This window comes from Podarcis erhardii (assembly GCF_964252035.2).
Source record: "Podarcis erhardii genome assembly, chromosome: 9".
Classification (NCBI taxonomy): Eukaryota; Metazoa; Chordata; class Lepidosauria; order Squamata; family Lacertidae; genus Podarcis; species Podarcis erhardii.
In genome coordinates this window covers 2,920,016-2,937,124 of record NC_138512.1, presented here as the reverse complement: position 1 = coordinate 2,937,124, position 17,109 = coordinate 2,920,016, and positions in this window count along the sequence as shown.

Below are 17,109 nucleotides of genomic sequence, written 5' to 3'. Positions count from 1 at the left end.
CCTTGATGTCTGTGGCTGCTCAGATGCAGATTGCTAAGGGTTCCAGAGCCAGGATAAATAAGAAGGGAGACAGTGGGCATCCTTGTTTCGTGCCTCTTTGGATAGCTATAGTATTAGAATCCATATTGTTAATTCTGCATTTTGCTGAGGCTTGGGAGTATATTTGTTGGAGGATTTGTAGGAAGTTGGGGCCAAATTTCATGTTAGTTAGTACTGCTAATATGTAATTCCACTCTAAGCAATCAAAGGCTTTGAGGATGTCTAGGGACATAATTGTCAATGGGAGTTTCGTTGCCTTGCTGTGTTCGATCAGGTTCAGTAGTTTCCTGATGGGGTCTGTTATATTGCGGCCAGCGACAAAGCCAGTCTGGTCTGGGGCTATTAACTTGTGTAGGAAGATTTTTAGGCGGTTGGCCAAGATTGATGTGAATATCTTGTAGTCTTGGTTTATTAATGAGATTGGGCGGTATGATTCTACTTTGAGGCTGTCTTTTAGTGGTTTTGGGATGGAGACTATTTTGGAGTGGGTCCAGGTTTTGGGGATGGGGGCCCCTTTTATGATGTCGTTGAATAGGCGGGTCATGTAGGGCATCAAGGGTTCTTTGAATTTCCTATAGAATTCTGCTGTGAAGCCGTCTGGGCCTGGGGCTTTGTGTGGTTTCAGGTTTTTGAGGACCACATCTATTTCCTCTGGGGTGATAGGGCTGTCCATGAATTCCTGTTCCTCATCAGTTAGGGTAGGCATGGTCAGTCCTGCTAGAAATGTTCTGATTTCCTTCTCTGGTGGGTTATGGGAGGTGTATAGGTTGGAGTAGAATTCTGCAAATTCTGAGGTTATTCCTTCAGGGGAGAATGTTATGTTGCCGTCTTTTTTGGTGATGCAGTGTATTCTTGTTTTGAGTGCTTTTTTCCTACATCTATTTGCTAGTAATCTGGAGTTATTCCCTCCATATTCATAGAAACGTTGTTTAGAATATAGAATGTTGATCATTGTTTTGTTAATTTCTAGGGAGTCTAGTTCTCTCCTTTTTTGTTCTATAAGTTTGAGGAGTTTTTTAGATCCTGTTTGTTTGTAGCGTGTTGAGAGGGCTGTGATGTCTTGTTCTATTTTGCTAATTTTTGAGGAGGTTTGTTTTTTAAGGAATGTTTTCTCTTTTATGCAAGCTCCTCTGGTGACGGCTTTCATTGTGTCCCATAGGAGGGGGGTTGTTATATTGTCTACATCGTTTTCCTTGAAGTAGTTTTGGAGGGTTTTTGTGAGACTCTCTCTAATTTGTTTGTTTGTAGTTAGGATGGGACTGAAGGACCATGATGGGGTGGTTTGTGTTCCTTCTCCTATTTTAACGATGACTTCTACTGGGGCGTGATCTGTGATTTTAATGTTACCGATGTTTGTTGATTCTACTGAGGGGACCAGACCCTGTGTGAGTAGAATGCTGTCCAGTCTGGACACTGTATCATGGCGTCCCGATTGGAATGTATGGCTGATGTCTCCCGGGTTTTGCTCACCCCAAATGTCGTAGAGACCCCTGTTTTTTAGCATTTTTAGTAACTTGTAAGAGTTCCTAGTTGTTGGGGGTTTCCTTCGGAGGAAGGTTGCCCATGGGGTTGTAGGGTGGATATCTTTCAGGGATATACCTGATCATTTAGATTGAGGTCCCCTCCTAGGATTGCTTCCCCTTCAGAGAAGGAGAGGAATTTGTTTAGTGTCTTCTGGAAGAATTCTAATTGTTTCGCGTTTGGGGCATATATGGAGCCAATTGTCAGTTTGATTTTACCATCTAGTGTCCCCTTAGCGAAAATGAATCTGCCTTTTTTGTCCCTGAGGACAAAAAAGTGAAGTTGTGGTAGTGAAGTTCAGGTCTCTACTGAGTATTATGGCTACACCGCGAGCTTTCCCTGAGCCTCGTGCGACCCACTGCTGACTGAAGCGGGGGTCGCTCAGGAGTTTGCTGCCTTTGGGTGGGTTGTGTATTTCTTGTAGGAAGGTGATGTGTGGTTTCATGGTGTTTATGTATGAGGTGATGCGTTTTCTTTTGATGGGGTTTCCCAGCCCCCTCACGTTTAATGTAATTGCTTTTAGGTTAGCCATCTTGCTTATCTATTATGTGGGGCGATTCCCTGCCAACCCGTTTGGGTTGTCTTGTGTCTCTCTCTTCGTGTTGTTTAAAGAACCAGTGGGGTTGCGCTGACCTAGGGTGTGGTGGGGTGGGGGGCTAATGGGATTAGAGTAAGATTTGGGTTAAAGAGTAGGGGGTAAGTTGTAGAGAGTTTCCTATATGTAGTCATATAGGTGTTTGTTTGGGGTATTTTAGGCCATCTGGCATTTAGCCGGTTGGTCCTAGGTCTCAGCTGGTGTGGAAGGCCGTGTTCAAGGACAGGCCGTCCCCCCTGTTGTTTGCGAGAGGGGGAGATCAGTGAGACAGTGTGAAGTGACTTTGTAACGTCGCTGTCAAGTATAAGGTTCATGAGCAATGTTGCCAATGTTATGAGCAACATTGTTGGTGTGTTGGGGTGTGGGTGTGGGTGCTGGTACGCTCTGGTGCCACCATAGTGCTGGTTGGGTATCAGATTTTAGCCTGATTGTGGGTTGTGTTATTGAGGTTGGAGGAGTTGTTTTTCCTTAGTATGGAGTATGGGAATGTTGAAGGTGTGGGTGGTGGGGAATGTGGTTGAGGTCATCTGGACTGGTGTTGGGGTGGGGATTTCTGTGGGGCTGTGGGGATGTTGATGGTGTTAACTAAATCTATGTTTTTTTGGGGGGAGGGGGAACGGGGGGGGGAATCACCAGTCCTTCAGTTTGTGGTTTTTTCCTGGTTGCTTCATTCAGCTGCGGTTGTTGTTGTTGTAGGGTTGTCCATCTGCGATGAATTGCTTTGGTTAATCTTGGTCTGGTTTCTTGTGTCGTATAACCGGCGGGTTGGTTCTGAGCATGATGCTTGTCTGTATTGGTTTGCGTTGTTGTGCCGCTTCTGTTGTTTCCTTTTCTTCTTCTGTACCGTCGTCCAGTTGTTTGCTGTTGTTTCCTCGTGGTTGGGGCTGTCACTTGGTGGGTTTGTTGGTTGCCATTCCGGTGGGAGGTCGAGTTCAAGGTTCTTTAGTAGTTGCAGGGCCTCAGGTATGTTGGTAACCATGTGTTGTGTTGTATTGGTTGTTACAATGAGACGGAAGGGGAAGCCCCATCGGTATTTGATCCCTGCTTGTTGGAGACGCTGGGTGCATGGGCGCAGGCTTTTCCTCCGGTTTAGAGTATCCTGAGATAGGTCCTGTAGGGCCAGAATGGGGGTTTCTCCATATCGAAGGTTGGTTGAGTTTCTGAGGTTGTTCCATACCTCTTCCTTCTTTTTGTAGCGCGTGTTGCCCCCAGTTTTACCCAGTTTTTTTCTGTCTCTGAACTGGACTTCTGTGCTGTTTCCCATGCCCCCTCCGGCTAATCTCCGCCCAGCTTGCTTTGTTTCTTTTATGTTGCTGCTGCTGATCATTTCTGGGTGCAACTTTCCCTCCTATCTGAGGGTGTTTACTCTTTGCACTTCGTGGGGTTCGCTTCTGAGCTGGAGTGCCTGAGACTAAGGAACACAGGCTGGAATATCCTTTATTCACTCGTAGGATCGCGAATCAGCGAAAAGTCTTGTTGTGGAAGTGACGTTTAGCTGGAGTGCAGTAGCAGTCTAACGATGCCTTGAAACCACATGCATTTTCCTTATTTTCAACAGGAAACATTTTGACAGCCCCGCGCTCCCAGGCTGCTGGAGGAAGCAGGGGCGTAGGAAGGGGGTGGGGGGCGGTCAGCCCCGAGTGCCATCATGGAGGGGGGTGACAAATGATCAAGGAACAATTACTGCCCTACTAGGGCGGTTCATAAAGAAAACTTTTTTTAAAAAATGCCTGCTCCGAAGGTCTTATCTTACTACACTAGGGATTATACAGCTGTATCTGAAATTTCTTGCATATCAGTTAATATCTTGACCCTCCTCCACGAAGATAGCTGTTTACTTGGCTGTTTCCCTATGTTGTGAAGGCTGAAATTTCAGTTCAGTGGAGCACTTACAACCCTAAACCTGCGGAAAGCCATCTAATTAGACTTTAATTTGATTTTGACATGGTTTTAGGATTAATTTAATTATTGTTTGATTTTATACCAATGTTATGTATCTGATGTTAGCTGCCCTGAGCCCGACTTCGGCTGGGGAAGGCGGGATATAAATAAAAGATGATGATGATGATGATGATGATTATTATTATTACTATTATTATTCCTTTGTAAGAAAATATGAAATAACAGAAAATCATTTTAGCAGGCAAAAAATAAATCAATCAATGGGGGGGGTGACAAGAAATGTTTTGCACTGGGTACCACCTGACCTTCCCCCACCTCTGGGAGGGGGGAGGGACTCAGAGAGGACGGGAAGGAGGTGAGGGAGCAAACAAGCGGAGGGGGGGGGAGGAGAGAAGCCAAAGCTCCCTCAACTCAGGACCCAAACCCTGGAACGCCCAGGAGGAGAGGTGGGGCGAGAGAACAAAGTTGGGGGGGGGGAGTTTTAAGTGTTTATGCTCGCAATGTTAAGTAAATAAACCAGAAAATAACACTTGCAACTGTAAGTTTCTTATTTTCCCTTCTTTTAATAATTTCAATGGGGGGGGGTGACAAACAATTTCCGCACCGGGTACCACTTGAGCTTGCTACGCTTCTGTCCAGTGGCTTGGGCCTGTTCCCAAGTGATCCAGGATTTTGAAAATATATATTTTTTTTAAAATAATTTTTATTGGGTTTTTACATTTTATAACAACAGACACACACACAAAGACAAAAACAAACAAATACAATTTCATACCCTAATTTTCTTTACCCTCTTTCATTGACTTCCCCCCACCCCCTCTTCTTACATCCCAATTCCAATAATTAATTCAGCAAGTTCTTACCTAGTCTCTTAAACATATTAATATTACTTTTAAAATTTAATTCTTTTTGTTTATCTATATTCAACTTATCCGATTCTCTTATAATCATTAATTTCTTTTTTTTTTAAGGTCGATCTAACTTCCCTTCCACAAATTTTTCCCTTTATTATATTGATTATAGGTCACATTAACCAAATAAGCAAATCATAACATTTTATAATTCTATTCTCTCTCCCCTCCCTGCCCCAGTTTCTGTCCCTTCCCAAACAAATGTCCAAAAAACAAACAAAAAATAGTTCTTAGCCCGGATTCCTCACATCTGAGGCCTTTAATTCTCTGTTAGTCCCTCTCCGCCAATTATATTGGTAGTCCTTTTTGTAGTCCTTTTTGCTGATCCTAAGACCCCGAAGGAGTTCAGTCAGAGTCACATCAAATTTTCTTTCATCCAGAATGTTTAAAAGTGGTTGCTGCGAAAGATCATCTACTTTTCCATACTCAAGAGGAAAGTCCCAATCATGTTGCTTTATTCTTTTTAATTTTAATGTTCCAAGTACTCCAGGGACTTCCCTCTTCTTCTTTCTCATCTTTCGCAGATTTGTAATCCAAAGGTCTTCTTGCTCGTACTCTAACAGTGTAGATTCCTGATTGATGTTTTCCACTTGTAGTGTCTGCACTCCTTCTTTCCTCTCTGTCAATTCCAAGAGCATCTCTTCCTGCTCAGCTGCAGGTTTTTTATCAGACATATCCTTTGTGCATTCAGCAGAGTTGTTTGTTTTAGAATTCAAGGTCGTAAATGCTTTGCTCATAGCCATACTCTGCTCTTGCAGGATTCCCACGAGAAAGAACATTTTTTCTATCTCCGCCAGTAATTTTCCCTCTGCAGCCATTGTAATGTCACTAATTCCCCCTAGGGGGCTTTCAGTTACTTGGTAGTCCTTTTCCACAGGATTTTGAAAATAAAGGATAGGGGGACCCAGTCTTGCTCCTTCCCCAGAGTAAAGGCCAGGAGTGTGGATGGCAATGTTTGTGTGCATGAAAGAGGTGTGTGAATGTTTACCAGCATCAAGTGTGTGTGTGTGTGTGTGTGTGTGTGTGTGAGAGAGAGAGAGAGAGAGAGAGAGAGAGAGAGAGAGAGAGATCGTGTGTACTCAAGGAGCCCCCCGCCCCCATATGACTGGACTCTTGATCTCATGGAGGCAATGTCAGGAGTATAGGCAGATCCTCCTTCAACAGGTGGAACCAAAAGGATGCTTGCAACACCAGGACAGGGACAGTGTTACAATCAGCTTCCCCATTAATAACATGAGACCCCATCGCATGACATAATAACTTGGGTGTTCTCCAGTTCTGATTTCTGGAGCCAATCCATTATGGCACAGCTTGGAAGTAGCTATTAAGATAGGGTTATATAAAACCTTCTAGGATTCAGAATCTTCTTGCACAGCAACATTGCAAAGGGTCATCTCCCTGCTACACAGAGTCATTTAGCTGCAATGTTCAGAATCTGCTCCCTGTTAACATCCCCTCTTAAATATGGTGCTGACTGTCTGAGGACTAAACAAGATTTCTCCACCCATAAGCAACAATTTCTCCTTATATTGTTATCTTGGGCTGCAGGCTAGGGATAGAATAATCTGTCAATTTGTGTTCTCTGTTTCTCATTTTTCCAATCTTAAACTCAGTTCTCCACATTTCTACAGAAATTTGCAAATTTCTTTTTCTTTTTTAATTCCAGGAAAACTCTCCATCATTTCAGGGTGGATTTTGCCTAATCAACACTTTTTGCTTGATGTGCACATTTCTGCAGGTGAATTCTCCTAAATATAAAGCATTTGGTGTGTTATTTATAACTAGTAAACTGATCTTTCCTTCTAATACATGCACTTTTGTTTGTTTTTTTAAAAGCTGTTTGGCTGGAGAACTACATCACAAAATTTGGGTAAGTGTGGATTTCAAAGGATCCCTGTGCTCAGAGGCGGATTTAGAGGAGCACAACTGGTTGGCCTGAGAGGGTCTGCAGGGGGCAGAAAAGCAATGATGAATAATGGAAGATGAGCACTGAAATCTTAAAGCCCAAAGTCTGCCACTGCTGTGCTTTGGTTCCCATACTGCTTTTGAAAGTACAAATTCGAGGGGGCCACCAGGTGGCGTGTTGGAAGATGGCCAACAATAACATCTCTCTGACCCATACGAGGTAATTAAGGGGCTGCTATGGGAAGTAGGCAGTCTTCCTACCCCCCCCCCCAGGAGATGGGGGCGCTGCCTTGCCAGCGGTGTTCACAATGCACCCCCTGATCCGAGAGATGGGGGTGCCGAACACTTGGCACGAGCCCTCAGTGAAGTCAGATCTTCCTGACACCGATTCCAATTAGCGCGTGCTGGTTGCTTCAGCTTGGAATTATAATTGGAAACATATGATTGGAATGAAGCTGAAGCACATACATCAAGTAATGTTCGAGAGATAAGACTGCTGATTAATGGATCTCTGTGATGGATGGATAAGTAAATCTTCTGATGAATCACCACTAGGAGACTATGTTTGGAATGAAGGGGGGGTGGAGGAAAAAACTTTTTTTTTTTGCACGATGTGATATTAATAACCCTTCACCCCAGATAGAAATAAGATCATTGCGTTTTTATTCATCACAAGCAGGAATTCAAGAACTGTGTGGGATGGATTATAACAGGAGAGAGGATTGGTGAACGGAGAGAAAGAGGAAAATTTTTATGACGCAGTTAAAAAATGGCGTCTTGCCAAGACAGGCTTGCCGGAGAAAGAAGGACTGGGGGAGGAGAATCAGGATCGTTCGAAAGAGAAGGAATGTTGGAACGCAAGCTTGACCTGACAGAGCCTCCTGATTCATTTGATTTATTTGGCAAGCCTGAGAAAAGTAAAGGACAGACCGAAGATTATTATTTTTTTATGGAAGTGTTGAACAGAGGCTGTCCCTGAGCAATATGATCTTTGAAGAGTACAAAACCCACACAGAGGATGCCTGTTTTCAATCTGCTTGTGAAAATTATCAGAGATCGCAAAGAAAGGAATATACAATAACAACAAGAAGAGGAAGAAAGTAATAAAGGACTATCTGGATTGAACTGGATAGAACTGTCTAATTAAAGCAGTAATATAAGTGATGTTTGGACTCGTTCGGAGTTTTGGACTCGTGCGGAGCTTGATGTATGGGTACCCCCAACAAAATTTAAAATTTGGCTGTATAATTTGGAACTAAAGTGATTTGGATAATGTGATGTGACTGGCCTGTTAATATTTTTTTATTTTTTTAAAAAAAGAAAGTACAAATTCAATCAATATGCCTTTAAATGCACACTGAATCAAACTGATTCCCCCATCCCTATTTTCTTGTCAAGATCCTGACAAAAATAAAAGGTGTACTGTACACTCTAAATTTAGGCTCCATGGTATCAATGCAAGCCTATTTTGCAATGCACGTAGTAGCACTCTAACCAGGTAGAGCAATACTACTGGTGCCTGACTGGGACTACTGCAATGCCAGGCCAATGTCACTAGAAAAGTCATTTCCATTGCTTCTAAAAGCAACAGATTTTTTGTTCAACTCCCTAGTCAGCATTTGTAAAAAAAGAGGAAAAGGTACATTTAATCCCCTATTTCTGAAGCTACAAGTAACAATTGCCACAAATACCTTTCCCTAATCTAGGGTGCTTACCAGTATATCTTCACAACAATTGCCAAGGTATCATTTGACACCTCTGCAAAGCACAGACCTCCCTTTGATAATCCTGGGCTGAACTTCAACATTTTCTTAATATTTTCTTTAAGGGGTGGCTGCCAAGATTGCAAAATCAGAATGTGCTGGTGTGTCGCTGAGGATGATCTAGCAAATTACTTCAGGTTTCACCACTTGTGCATCAGGCAGTGCATTTCCTTGAACTCACTGGGGCAATGCATTCCTTTATACCAGATGCATTTTGTGCATTAAACAGCAGACCAAGTGATTCCAGAATCAATATTTGCATTTCCTGCACCATAATATTGAATGGAAATAGTGCATTAACCAAAATGTCAATTCGTTTCTTCAAAACCGTTCTCCTCTGTTCTCCACATCACATTAATAGCATAACTCACTGGAGACCAAAAGTAGTTTTACCATGATTTGTAAATATTCTGATTGTCATCAATGCAGTTGTAAAAAAGAAACTACCCAGTTTTTAAAAAATATATTGTTTGTTATATATCATAACCACTAACATATTGCTAAATAAATCATTCAAGGGCTTCTGTCAGCTAATGCCTGTGCCTGTTACTTGAGCAAAGAGGGATACGGACAAGCAAAACAGCTGGGATGGTATTCAACAAGGTTTTACTCAGAGAAGACCCACTGAAATTAATGGATCTAATTTATTCAAGTACTCAATGTCAAGTAAAACTTAACTTGATTTTTTAAATGTGGGTGAAATGTAGGCAAAAGTGGGGCGGGGGAGGGGAAAGGGATTTGCAGCTTACTACTCTTGCTGGCCCTTTTCACTGCAACCACTGGGGGAGAGAAGGGTGGCGGTGGGGGGCAGTCCAGCCTGGGTGTCATCCCTCAGGGGGGTGACATCACCACAGGCGGTGCCCCCCTTGGGGTGCTTGACGGCACTCCCCTGTGAGGCTCGCTGCCGCCCCCGGACGCTTACCGCTGTCGCACCCCCGCAGCGGCTAGCTCTGCCCCCGTGGGCAGGGGCAGATCAAGGGGTGCAGTGGGGGTGGTCCACCCCAGGTGTCACCACTGAGGGGGGTGACAAAATGCCGGGCGGCACTCACCGCGGGACCTGTAGCACACCCAAGCCATGTGTCTCTCCAAGCAGTGGCTTGGCTGCGCACAGGCTCCCTCCTGCCCAAATGGTCCGCCCGCTGCCTCCCTGCCCCCCAGCTGTAGGGCAGCTGAGTGGGAGGAGGCAGGCAGACTACTTTGAATGGGATCAGAGTTTACTGATAGGCACCTGCAGGCACCTAGTGCCTGCCCCCCCCCCGGCTGCTGCTGCTGGGCAAGCGGAGTGGGGGGGGGTGGAGCAGCAGGCTCCTGGCTGGCTGCCTCGGAGCTCCAAGCTTCCCCTCCTCTCCCCCCTCCCCTTTGCCCCTTCATTCGCAGCTTTGGAGAGCGCAAGCGCTGCTGTTCCTGCTGGCCTGGCTAAAATTAGCTGCCGCAGCCGCCTGCCTGGCAAGCAACAGCCCTCTTAACTTGGGGGGCTCTTTTGCACAAGACCCAGCCCAGCTTTGGGGCTGCTGCTGCTGCTGCCGCTACTGCTGAGCAAAAGATGCACTGAGATTGCAGGGCTCAGGCTGGAGTGGGGCAGGGAAGGAAGGAGGGGAGGGGCAGGGCCAGATTTATATATAGGGTAAGTAGAAATAGAAACATCACCACTGACCCCCCCATCTCTCCCCCCCCCCAATGTCTCAACAAATGAAACTGATTTGTAAAAATGTTACATGGGAAAAAAATACAAGAGACATTACACATACTTCAGTAAAACAAGAAAATCTTTAATAAATATATATATATAGGCTAAGTAGGCTGAAGCCTAGAGCCTCTAAATCTAGGGGGCCTCGCCAGCCCACCCACCCCCAGCAGGCAGTCTCCCCTCTCCCCAAATTGCAAACCCAAGACTTCATGCCAGGGCAGGGCCAGCCAGTGGGGCCCAATTTGATTTTTTTTTTTTTTGTGGGGCCCTAGTTCACAGCCAAAGTCTGCAGAATCTTAGAGATATAAATCCGTGTGCTAGGTCATTTTCACAAGGTCAGCAAATCAGACCTGTTACTGAGTTCTTGAGCAAGTTTGTACAGTTCACTTCTGGATTTTTAAAGAAAAATTAGAGGGGGGGGAAGGAAAATTAGAGAAGATGTTGATGAGCTTGAGAAACAAGCAAAAGCCACCTGGCCAAATGTTAACTACAAAACAAGGAGACAAAGGGTGAGGGAACGGCAAAGAAATGACAGAAGCGCACATGATGCCTTAGATGCACTTTCTTCAAGAGAGAAGTTACAGATAGGTAGCCGTGTTGGTCTGCCATGGTCAAAACAAAATAAAAAAATTTTTCTTTCCAGTAGCACCTTAAAGACCAACTGAGTTAGTTCTAGATATGAGCTTTCGTGTGCATGCACACTTCTTCAGATACACTGAAACAGAAGTCACCAGACTTCAAGAGAGAAGTTTAGGATAAAATCCTTTATTCCTATATCTCTATATTAGATGCACTTGAAGCCAATTTAAAATTCTTGCTATCCTGATAGCACCTAAGCAAGAAATTCAGAAAGGTGTTGAACTGTTGATGGAAGCGTACCAGAAGATACTGATCTGAAACTTCTTGATGAACTCTTGCACTTTCACCTGTACGTGAGACAAAGCCATAGGCTTACAGCAGAGCACTCTCTGTCTCATACAGACCTTTATTAAATTATATACAAGAAAAAAATTCAGATGGCCTTTCCTACTGTGGAAGCAATTTTGCGGCTATTTTTTAACTTTATGGTCACTAACTGCTCAGGAGAGAGGAGTTTTTCCAAGACTCAAAAGAATTAAAAGTGAATTAAGGGCCACGATGTCTCAAGAGAGGTTGTCCGCACTGAGCATTCTGTACATTGAAAGTGACAAATTTAGACAAACCAATTTTGATGAAGTTTGTTGATGTCCTTTAGAGGAGAAATTGTGAATTGCAGAATTGTAAATACCCATCATCATCATCATCATCATCATCCTTGGCTTCACTCAATTTTGTTTATAACACTCTTCCATTTTCTTCTAGTGGGGGGGGGGGGCTCACAAGTGGAATAGCCTTGCGCCTCTCTTCATCTAAATCCGGCCCTGGCGAGGGGCATCCCGAAACTTTCCCCACTATGGGGGGGGTGGCGATCTCCCCCTCCTTGCCATGCGCCTCAGCCCCCCCAAAAGCCCATTCACGCCCATCTAACCCACCCAAGGGAACTGTTTCATTGTAGCGTTAAAGTTGTTCTCGTGGCCTCAAGGCTTAAGGTGAAGGTCAAACTTAGCGCGGTTTTTATGTCTTTGTCTTTGAAGCCGCGTTTGTGAAGCTCCAAGCCAGGAAACCCGACCCCCCAGGACTGGCCGCTTGATCTGCCTGCTCTGCTCTGCAACAAGCCGGACGAGGCAATGCTGGCTTCTCTTTTGGGGCGAGGCAGCAGCCAGGGGAGAAACTGCAGACCGCGCCTGCGGAGGAAGAGGAGGCTGGAAAAGGCGAGAAGCGAAGCGTGATCCAGAGCTGTTGCCCGAGGCTGGCACTTCGCCCCGGAGCAGAGGAGGAACACGGAGGGATCAAGGCAGCCCGAAGAAGCCGGGGAAGGGAGCCTGGGCGCGCGGAGGCGGAGGGACGCGCTCCCGGACTCGCTCCGCCCCAGCCTGGAGGGAAGAAAGTCCCTTTTGCCGCTTAGTTCCTGTGCTTTAGATGGGGCTGCCACCTTTGGTTGGGCAAAATACAGGGGGGGTGTAATTGGGGGGCTAAAAATTACTTTACCCGGTGCAGAAATCACTTCAAAGAAATCCATTACAATGATCCAATGGAAGCTCTCAGTCACTGCAAACATTCCAGGAGCAATATTGAAAGGAAATCCTCCCCACCTGCTGGATTTCTGCCTGTCAGAAGGATGAATGACACAGCCAAAAAAGGGGGGGAGGGACAGAGAGAGAGCAAGAAATTCTCCTTCTCTTCCTCACAGAGCTTTGCCTCCAATATCCGAAGGGGATTCGCATAACCCCAGAGCATCTTAGCAGGATACATTTTTTGGTCTTGGTAGGCACGCCTATAAATTAAGGAATACAGCCAGCAGGTCTGCCAGCCAGCCATGGTGGACTGCATAAGAGCCAACTCCAAGGGCCCAGGTCCCTTTGGTTCCCCCCAGAAAATATTTGAGCCCCCCCCCCGGTTAATGGGCATTGCCATTCAAATAATAATGGTGTGTGCACACTGCATCTTGTGATCAGTTTTGCAGGGTGGGGCTTCCTTGGGTCCATGGGCGTAGCTGCCCCCCATCAAGTACATAAATAAAAATCCTTAATTGAGACTCTGCCCTCCTAACATAAATGCTGACTGTGCCCATGCCTGCCTCCCCAATATTTTATTCAAGTTGGCACCCGTGATTGGCTGTAGTTACCTGTGCTGTTCACTGCTGCTGCTGCTATTATTATTAATAATAAATTTGTATCCTGCCCTTCATCCAAAGTTTGCAGGGCAGTTCACAACATAAAAATGCAAAATGAGAACACAAAATTGTGAGAGTTCAGAACTTAACTGGTTAAGTGTTCTGAGGTGTGCGTCACGTCAGCTTTAGAAGCTAAAACAAAGACAAAGACAAACCAATGATCTCTCCTCCCACAAACATATTTAAAAGGCTACAGAATGTTAACCAGCCAAAGGCCTGGTTATAGACAAACATTTTTGCCTGGCACCTAAAGATGTAAGGAAGGTGCCAGGTGGGTCTCCCTTGGGAGAGCATCCCACAAAGGGGGAACCATTGCAGAAAAGGATTGCGGCCAATCTTAGGCACCGTCGGCTCGGGAATAAGTCCCACTGATCATGATGAGACTCGCTGCTGTGCAGTCCTGCTTTTTAAATAAATGTTTTCTTTTTCAGATAATACAGAGCATAGTGAAATCACAATAAATGAAACCTTCCCTTCCGTAGCTTCAAGCACTACTACAGGTTCCACATAATATCTGTACTACATTGTTTAGTGTGGCAGCACCTGCACTTTGGAACTCCCCGCCTATTGCAACAAAGCACATGCCTTTGCTAGACTCTTTTCAGACACCTGCTAAAAGCATTCTTGTTTAGGCAAGTGTACCCAGATGCTTAGGAAGTTGAAGTAATTTTAATCTGTTTTAATATTTTAAAGTAGGAACTGTTAATTTTTCTTGATTTTACTGCTGTGGTGGTGTGTTTTTTGTGTTTTTTTGGTAAACCACTTTGCAGGTTTTTAAAAATAAATTTTATTAAATAAATAAACAATAAATATAAATAAAATAACACAAGCCAAAACACAATCCATCCTGTAGATTTAAGTATCCGTCCACAGTTGCCTACTTGTTATCAGAGGCCCAGAATCCTCATTCCTTTGTAAGAAAATATGACATAAAGTCAAACCATTCTTGCAGGCACATTAAAAAAAAAAAAATCTTCACCAGGTACCACCTGACCTTGCTATGCCACTGCCTGCAGGTGGCTAGCCCTGCCCAGCATGTGTGCCGCTCCAGGTGCCAGAGCAGCTAGCTCCGCCACTGATTGCAACCCCTCGCCTGCCACTTTTCCTATTTTATGAGGCAAACAGACACATGGAACACCCGGACAGGAGAAAAGAAAATGGGGAGCAGTTTCAGGAGTGAGGTGGCAATCCCTAATCCTGCAAATTTCCCCCTGTTGTTTTTTAGTTGAAAATAAATTTCCCAGCCTACAACCAATTTTCAACTGACTCTGAATACCTTTCTGGAGGCTTGGCTTGGCTTTAAAGGAGAAAAGTAAAAACCCCAAATCTAGATACATATTGGAAAGGTCCCTACATGTGACTTTCAAGATAATGAAATTGTGTATAGAATCCAAAGGAGTTCCCAGAATAGTACAGACTAGCTCAGGACAAAACACGAAGATTATCTGAGGTTATAGAAGATTATCAAGGGTTATTGGTAAACTGCTTAGAGGTTGTACAGTGGTCCCTCGGGTTACAGACACTTCAGGTTACAGACTCCGCTAACCCAGAAATAGTACGTCAGGTTAAGAACTTTGCTTCAGGATGAGAACAGAAATTGTGCTGCGGCGGCAGCAGGAGGCCCCATTAGCTAAAGTGGTGCTTCAAGCTAAGAACAGTTTCAGTTTAAGAACGGACCTCCAGAACGAATTAAGTTCTTAACCCAAGGTACCACTGTATTACTGTCGAGGGGTATGGACATTTTGTCAAATAAATAAAGGAGATAAGCACTGAAATTGGTTGCCACTAGGGATTTTCAAAATGGAGAACTACAAGAAGACTGGACACTGAGTCTCCGGCCCCTTCCCATCTATGCTGTTCTCTCATGATACTTTTGCTGTTCAAACTAGAATCGCATTAGCTTTTTATATATTTATAAAGCAGGAGCATATGATTCAATAACATACAAGAATTAAGAAATAAAGATAGTACAATTGAATAAAATTAAACTCAGAGACACAAAAGACATATGTGGGTTGCTTCATTCATAATCACATCACTGAAAAATATTGTTGTTGTTGTTGTTGTTAGTGCTGGGGTAGTAATTTTTTAAAAAAAAGATTTGTTTTATTAATAAATATTAGTTTTTTTGACCACCAAGTCACACTGCTGACTCAAATTTAGCTTGTGGTCTCCTAAAACACATAGATTCCTCTTTATACGTACTGCTGTCAAGCCAGGTGTCAGCAATCCTGTATTTGTACTTCTGGGTTGTTTTTTAACTTGGATCTCTGTTCCGTTTCAGTTTGTTAGTTTTGGCCCTGCTCCTATCCAGGCAAGGCTATCTTGAATTCTCTTTTTGTTTTCTAAGCTGTTAGTTACACCACCCAGTTTGGTGTCATCTCCAAATCTGATGAGTATCCTCTCCACCCAAGTGACTTACAAAGTAGTTAAACCACACTGGACTCAAGAGAGAACCTTGCAGCACCCTTGCTTGTCACTTCTATTCAGGTTGACAAGGAAGCATTGATGGCCCCTATTTGGGCACAGCCCATCAGCCGGCTACAAATCCACCTAACAGTATCATTGTCTGGCCCACATTTTACCACTTTGCCAACAAAAATACCACACAAGACCTTATTGAAAAAGTCTTGCTGAAAACAAGTTTCATATATTCATATTACCATTATAACCAAAAAACATTAATCAAATCATAAGAAAATCAATACTACCACTTCTGCTTAACCTTATATTTTTTCCAGGTTTCTTGCTTCATTTGGGTGAATTTTTCTTAAGAACAGGACTGTTATGAATTTAGGTCCCAAGGTGGCATGGATTGGCTAGATGCAGAGGAGCGGTGGGAAGAAAACCCCAGGGGAAGAAAGCTCAATGCCAGGGAATTGGTGGTAGGATAGTGATGAGTGGCCAGAGGTAGAAGGAGCAGACTGCGAGCAGGAGATGTCAGAAGCAGAAGAGGTGACAGGCTTTGGTGAACAGGAAGAGGCTGTGGCAGAGCACAGTTCAGACTCTGAGGCAGAAGCGGGGCTGGAGACGAGTAGGCCTGGGAGACAGAGAGGCAGGCTGCTGAAGCCAGGGAGTCCTTCCCTCTTGCTGCGACCAACTGCCCTTGCCCCTGGTCTCCTAGAACAGGGGTAGGCAACCCATGGCAGCCCACAGGAGTTGTTTAACTGGCCCACGAGCTGCCCCCAAACCGAGCCACCCGCTCAGTGAGTACTTGCGCGCTGCACTAAACCAGCGCAGCGTGGCATGGGGACTCACTTCCACGGTGCCGGAAATTGTGTCTGTGCATGCTCAGATGCTGAAAATCACGTCTGCGCAGACACAGACACTGGAAATCATGTCTGTGCAGATGCAGACACCAGAAATTGCAGCCGTGCGATCTCTCTCTTGCACTGATCCAGCCCATGGAGGGCTCTCTGCTGGAGTGAACTGGCCCAGGCGAGGTAAACCTTGCTGACCCCTGTCCTGGAACATGCAGAGAAAGCAAACGGGCAGAGCAAGTTGTGCACAGATGTGGCTTGAGACTTTGTTGGAAAGACCCTGGAGAGTCCTTGTGGGAACTGGGGAGGCAGGGATCTTCTGTACTCACAACTGCTTCATCAGGGTGAGACCTCTGGGCCAGAGTTTTACTTTAAACTGAGCCATCCCCAGACCGCCTTTCAAATAGAGGGCTCCTACAAATAAAAGACAGTCTTCTCAAAAGTAAGACACATGGGCCCCTAGACCAGCACAGATACGTTCTTCTGTAAATTTGTTGACAGAAGGCATTGGCCAGACATGAATGGTCAGCTGAGTTTCACACAGATGGACTGACTGAGGAATCCTAGGTGTGTTTACACAGAAGTAAGTCCCATTATATTCAACAGGTCTGACTCCCTAGTAGGTGTTGTTAGGGTTGCAGCTTTAGTAGGTAAGACAGGTGGGATTTAATTTCAAAAGGGGTTTAATTTTCCTTCTGCAATTCTGGACATGTTAATACAACAAACCACTGCTTTTTTATATTTAACCATTTCTAGGTACATAAACAAGGAAAA